Source organism: Chrysochloris asiatica, unplaced genomic scaffold (genome assembly GCF_000296735.1).
Source record: "Chrysochloris asiatica unplaced genomic scaffold, ChrAsi1.0 scaffold00450, whole genome shotgun sequence".
NCBI classification, from domain to species: Eukaryota; Metazoa; Chordata; class Mammalia; order Afrosoricida; family Chrysochloridae; genus Chrysochloris; species Chrysochloris asiatica.
In genome coordinates this window covers 582,352-589,684 of record NW_006408968.1, presented here as the reverse complement: position 1 = coordinate 589,684, position 7,333 = coordinate 582,352, and the positions used below count along the sequence as shown (strand labels likewise).

At 38.6% G+C, this 7,333-nt stretch overlaps 1 protein-coding gene and 1 pseudogene across 2 annotated transcripts in view; one reads left to right on the top strand and one right to left on the bottom strand.

Moving 5' to 3' along the window:
- Positions 1-7,333, bottom strand: part of CNOT6 (CCR4-NOT transcription complex, subunit 6) — a 59,126-nt gene that overhangs the window by 50,375 nt on the left and 1,418 nt on the right. The window lies entirely within an intron of this gene.
- On the top strand, positions 6,464-7,313 carry LOC102837823 (annotated as a pseudogene).

Sequence of the window (7,333 nt, the reverse complement as noted above, 5' to 3'; positions counted from 1 at the left end):
AAAAAGTTTTGGAGTCTTTTTAATGCACTCTTGCTTTCTGCTTGTATGATGTTCTCAGTGACATCCTATAACTCTTTTGTCTTTGATCATTAGCTTCTAATGCATCAAATTTGTTCTTGAAATGGTCTTTAACTTCTGGTGGGCTATATTCAAGGTCATATTTTGGCTTCCAGGTCATACTTGTTTTCATTTTCTTTAGCTTCAGCCTGAACTTGCATATGAGTAAATTCATGGTCTATTCCACAGTCAGTCCCTGGTCTTGTTTTTGGCTGATATTTAGCTTCTCCACTGTCTCCTCCTATAGATGTAGTCAATTTTATTCTTTAGTATTTTATCTGGTGACATTCACCTTTTATGCTTTTGAAAAAAGGTATCTGCATTTAATAAGTCTGTCTTGCAAATTTCTATCAGGTGATACCCAGCACTGTTTCTATTACCAAAGCTTTATTTTCCAACTACTGATCCTTTGTTTCCAACTTTCACATTCCAATCACCAGTAATTATCCATGCATTTTGACTGCATGTTTGATCAATTTCAGATTAAAAGTAGTTGTTGGTGGTGGTGGTTATGTGCCATGGAGTTGGTTCCGACTCATAGCAACCCTGTACAGGGTTTCTGAGGCTATAAATCTTTACAGGAGCAGAAAGCCTCATCTTTCTCCAGTGAAACAGCTGGTAGTTTCAAAACCTTGTGGTTTGCAGGCCAATTAGTAATCACTACGCTACCAGAGCTCATTAGAAAAAGTTGGTAGAATTCTTTAATTTCATTATTACTGACTTTAGTGGTTGGTATGTAAATGTAAATAATTATAGCATTGACTGATAATTCTTGTAGGTATATGAATATTTTCCAATCACAGACAGCACTGTACTTCAAGGTAGATCTTGAAGTGCTTTTTTTGACAGTGTGCTGTCATTCCTCTTCAGTTTGTTTATCCTCGCAAAGTAAATCATAAAGTAAGTCATGATTTTCTGATTCAAAATGGTCAACACCTGTCCATTCCAGCTTACAAATGACTAGGATATTGGTCTTTATGAATTCCACTTCATTTTTGACAACTTCCAATTTTTCTAGATTCATGTTCCAATTTATTAAAGGATGTTGGCAACTGTTTCTTCTTATTTTGTGCCCTGCCAGCAAATAAAGTTCCCAAGAGCTTTGCTCCTTTCAAGTCATTTTATTCAACTCTTTGAGGAGGTCACTCTTTCCCAGTCATATTGTGAGTGCCTTGCAACCTGAGTGATTCATTTTCAGGCACTCTATGAAACAATGTTCCATTGCTATTTGTAAAATTTTCATTGAGTAACCATTCAGAAGTAGTCTGCCTCTCCTTCTTCCTAGTCTGATCTTCATCTGGAAGCTCCGCTGCAACTTTTCCACCAGGGGTGACCCTGTTGGTATTTAAAATACCTGTAACATAGTCTTTAGCATCACTGAAACACATAAGCCATCACAGTATGACAAACTGACAGACAAGTGGTAGCAGTAATCATATTAGTGTTGGTATTATTAGTATTGTTATTCTGTGACTATTAATATAAAATGGGATCAAGGAAATGAGTAATAAGGGGAAATTTGAATCCCACCATCTCATGTACCTGAGAACTAGGACTCTCCATAATTAAAGAAGACACAGAGGTAAAAGTTTAACTGAAAAAATTTGTTAACCTAAATTTGAATTGAAAGTAATAATGTTTTCCTATGACATTTAAAATATTCAAATATATTTTTTATATTTTAAAACATTTTCTAATGTATTATCTGTAAGTATGGATATGAGATAAAAATCTATTTCACATATTTTAATCATAAATATGTGATTACACACATAGTTCCTACTTCTATCTCCTTCAAGGATCTACATAACAACCCAGCAGCAATGAGCATTCCTAACACAGATTACAATATTCAAATAACATTTCCCATTAAAAGACAATGGGTCAAAGGAGAAGAACGGAGAACAAAAGAAACCCTACCCAGAGAAGCAGTGATGCCAGGGATGGATGCAGAGACGATGACGTGGGGAGATGGAGCGGCTGGGGACTTTGGACCCCAAGAGGGAGAGAGGCTGTATGTGGATGACTGGGGGGCAGGCTTGCGGGGTATACCCTTTGGTTGATGGATGATGCATGGAAGGGATTGTAACCATGGCAAGGAAATGACATACGACAGGATCAATTGTAACCATGACAAGGAAATGATATACGACGGGATCATGTCCTCCCTCCAATGTAAACTATCACATAATTCACAATAAAGCATAAAAAAAAAAAAAAAAAGACAATGGGACTTCTTAGACAAAATGGCTTAGTCTAAGTTTGAGTCAAGAAATATACAAGGCGAGATATGGATATCTTGCTATACCAAATAGCAAGGAGCTATCAAAAACACCTAGATTGGGTCAAAGAATTCAGAAACGAATTAAAGAGTCTTCCTCTCATTAATCAACAACAGGACAATTTCAGCATCAGTAAGGGTAATCCTTAAATGAAGCAGATAACAGCGAACACTGTAACATACTTGGTTACTCTTCATGGATGATAGTTTATATTTAAAATAAGTACATAAAACGAAAAAAAACCAAGCACCTTTTTCTTGTCTTCCCAATATATACTGTACACAGGGATTTGAACTGCTGACCTTGCAGTTAGCAGTCCAACACTTAACCCACTATGTCACCACCACTTGTAAAATATGCCCTGCTTAGATGCTACAGACAAGGAATGTACTGAATTGCTTCATGAGTATGTATTAAGCAAAGTCCAGAAACTATAGATTGAACTACTCAGGTTCTTCAACAGATGAATTATAAGGAAATAAAAGGATGGAAGAGAGCTTAAAGTCCAAATACAAGGGAAAAGGAGTAAAGTAATGCTTAAGTACATACAACGTGGTGTTAAAACTATAAAGAAACACAAGGAAGCAATTACTGTAAAAGTTAGGATAATGGATATTTTGGGACACAGGGAAGGAGTTGTGATTTGCTGCAGCATAAGGAAGGGCATGTAGGTTGGGGGGGAAAGTTCTAATTCTTAACCTGGGTAATAGTTACAAGGCTTTGGGCCTGATATTAATTAACGTTTGGGTGGTTTTCTGTTTAACTTTACTGTAAAAAGTAAAAGATTAATAGACAGTTATCTGATATATGTGGGAGCACGGTGGTTCCATACGATAAGCATCAGACAGCAAATCAAGGTCTGCAGTTCAAGCCGCCAGTAGCGCCACAGGAGCAAAGATTTCTGCTCCAGCAAAGATTTAAAGCCTCAGAGACCCAACATAGGGTCAGTATGAGTCAGAACTACTACTCAACTGCACTTTAACAACAACATCTGATTTATCTGGTTACCTCCAAATAGCACAAAGAAGTCACAAGAACAGCACATACAATAACTGCAGGTCCAAGATTAAATAACAAACTTAGATCCCTAGAACTTATTACAGGACCTTCAGAACGGATGCAAAATAGTGTATATGAAAAACTGTCTTACTATGAAATGAATTTGGCCTTACTATGAAATGAAAGTGACTTTTCCTGTTGGTGGCCTTTTAAATTACAAAGCACTATTCTAATAGCTTGTCTTCCATGAAGATATTTGTAAATTATATGACTAATTGTTAAATACATTACTCTAGTGGAGCGCTCTCCCCACCCACCCTTTCTTCCAAGGAAAATTCAGAATAAGCATAGAGCAGAGATGCAAAACCACCAAGACTTTCCAAAATGAAGTAATGGAAAGTGGGAGTTAAGGAGAATCTCCTTACTTTCAGAGATTAACACAATGAGTAAATATATTCTAACTTACCTTTATGTTATAGAGTCCTGGTGTAGTGCTGTGGGTTAATGTGCCAGACTGCAAAGCCATTTGAACTGCTAGGTTGGTGGTTTAAGCTCACCAGCTGCTCCTAGGAAACCCTATACAGGGTCCCTATGGGTCTGACCTGACTCAATGGCACCTAACAACAACATCTTTATGTTATAAGAAATGGGAAACTTCCTACAAGCATTTGTTATTGTTGTTGTTAAGTGCTATCAAGTCAGTTCCGACTCAGTGACCCTGTATTGGATCCAAGGAGCAGCTGGTGTGTTTAAACTGCCAATCTTGTGGTTCACAGTCCAGTATTGATCCTAGAACGCCATACCAGCATAGGATCTATAATTCAAAAACTCCTAAAATAGGCAGGAAAACAGAGTTAAGCACTAATCCTGCAGAAACTAAAAGGGAAAAGTGGAAGTGGGACTTATCTGTGCTTTGAGAGTAAATATGGGACTGGACTGTATGTGCTTTGAGAGTAACCAGTAAATGAGAAACCCCATGTCTCTTTGGGCTCCCCACATAAAGAGAGTTAAAGGTAAGCAAAGGTAAGAGAGAAATTTCTCTCCACTACTACAAATCTCCATGAGCTCAGCTTAATTAAGGCCAGTACTCTTGAAACTGGAAGGGAAGAAAATAGTAGACCCATCTACCTCTACTATACCAAACCAAACTCACTGACAGAGTCAATTCAGACTCAGTGACCCTATATAGGGTTTCTGAAACTATAAATCTTTACAAGAGCAAACAGCCTCATCTTTCTCTCCTGGAGCAGCTGGTGGTTTTGAACCTACGAACCTGTAATTAGCAGTCCAATGCTTACCCTTGTTGTTGCTGTTAAGTGCCGTCGAATTGATTCCAACCCATAGTGACCCTGTATAGGGTTTCCGAGGAGCAGCTCGTGAGCTTGAACCGCCCACCTTGCAGTTCAAACGGCTTTGCAGTCTGGTGCATTAACGCACAGCACCACACCAGGATTCCAATGTTTATCCTACAGCACATTTAAATTTACTCAATAGGTGAACCAAAGTTTTGAGCTGGCAAGTGAGGAATGCTATGTTCATTATTTTCTTTTTGCTTCCAATTTAGGGCCTTAATTCTTAGACTTAGCAGTTATATTTTTATCTACTCTTTTTTTAACATTTGTATACTCCATTCTCCTCATTCTCTAAGTCAAAAATTATGTGTACTCTGGCTGTAGCATTTATTTTAATCAACTTTTAGAGAAGACAAATTTATCACTTTCAACATACTCTTCCTGCTTTTCAATACACTTTGTCATTCTGTCAACAAGCTTTTGTATTCCCTAATTAAATAAAGTTTTAGGCTGAATGTGGGCCACAAATGCATCAGAGGTGAATCCTCATCTTATAAGGGTTGCTTTCAAGGGACCAAAAGATCTCATAGAACAAGAACAGGGCTACAGGGAAGATGCTTTAACACCTCAAAACTAAGGTTTTTCAGAGTGTCAACAGTGTGGGCAGAGGTGTATGGACGTGCGTTGTCATGCAAGACCATAATGCCCTTGGATAGCAGTTTTCTGCATTTAACCCAAAATCCAAAGTTTAAGCTTCAGCTCTTTAGTGAGCACTGTTGATTACTGAACCTTTTACCTCATACTGATCCAATACTGGAACAGTATGAGGTAAAAGGTTGAAAACCCTAGAATAAATACTGTAAGCATCAATTTTCCAGCTGACAGTTGACTTTTGAACATTTTCTTGGTCAGTGAATGAGGATGTTTCCATTCGATACTCTTGTCGTTTACTCTCACATAGTTATGAATCCATGTCTCATCACCAGTAACAATTTATGAAACTTTTACCTTCCTTCGAGTATTGGTCCAAATTTTGTTTGCAGATGTTCAAACACTTAAGTTTATGCTCTTCCACAAGTTGTTTTGGTACTCATCTTGAACAAACTTTTCAAAATCCAAGTTTCATGGATAAAAGCCAAGGCTTATTTGCAAATGATTTGCCACATACTCCATTATCACTCATCTATTCAACAAAATGATTTCACGTGCACGTTCAATGTTGCCATCCGCTGCGGATATGGACGGGTGTTTTAATATAACCAGAGTGTGAATCATTTTTGAGTAACCCTCATATATCATAAGCTCCATAGGAGAGTTACTGTGTGTTTTCATCCATACATGTTCCAGATGCCTATGTATTTGTTCCTGGCATAATGTCTTATACATATACTCACTATGCTTGCTGAATTAAATGAGAAAAAAAATCAAGGTCAGATGAAAGGTGAGAAAATTTGTTCTGTATTATTTCAGTAGGCAAAAATGACAACAAACTGGAAGGAAAATATAGGGAAGCATAGTAGGTCAACTTTAAGAGAAAATTTCTTTAGGATTGCCTAAAATGTAATAATTTCCTTTCAACATGTTTGGAACATTAAAGAATAAGCTGAACTATGACGGCTGGAGGTCACTGTCATAAAAGCTAAGTTTTAGAGTAAGGATCAGAAGATCTGATCCTGATTACAGAACTGTCCCTCATTTCAGAATCTTGGATATCAACTTCATCCTTCCAGACTATCCCTGAAAACCTTTTAAGATTCCAGCTGAGAAAGCCCTAGGAGTTCTTGGAAGGGGAAGAAGAAAGAAGATGATTGGTTGGAATAAAAACAGGGTTGAATGAGTTCCAGAAAGCAGGGTTCTCAGACTCGTGAACAACAATCTGCAGAAGAAGACAACTTCAAAAAGCCAACTAGAAGCAACATGCAGAGAAGTAAGAAGAGAGGGGCCTCTTCTGGAAAGAAGACAGCTAGTCCTCAGCAGAAGAATCTGGAGCCAGCAATTCCCGGCAGATGGGGGGGGAGGGGTGTCACTCTGCGGAGAACCCCCTTCAGCATCTGTGAGAAAGACAAGGAAGAACAAACAAGAGAGTCCTGGAAATGGAGATGGTGGAAGTACCAGAGAAGCACCTCAGCCACCTCGGAAGAAAAGGGCCCGGGCTGATCCTACCATTGAAAGTGAGGAGGCATTTAAGAATAGAGTGGAGGTTAAAGTGAAGATTCCTGAAGAATTAAAAGCCTGGCTCTTCGAGGACTGGGACTTGGTTACCAGGTAGAAGCAGCTATTTCAGCTCTCAGCTAAGAAAAATGTCGATGCCATTCTGGAAGAGTATGCAAATTGTAAGAGATCACAAGGCAGTGTCGACAATAAGGAATATGCTGTTAAAGAAGTTGTGGCAGGGATAAAAGCATACTTCAATGTGATGTTGGGCACTCAGCTGCTCTACAAATTTGAGAGGCCCCAGTACGCTGAAATCCTCATCGCCCACCCTGATGCACCACACCTCCTGAGATTATTTGTAAGAAATGGAGCAATGTTGGCCTATAGGCCCCTTGATGAGAAGAGTCTTGCATTATTGTTTGGCTATTTGCATGATTTTCTGAATTATCTGGCAAAGAATTTTGCAGCCCTGTTTACTGCCAGCGATTACAAAGTGGCTTCAGCTGAGTACCATCGCAAAGCCCTGTGAGGGTCTACTGACGGCTCACT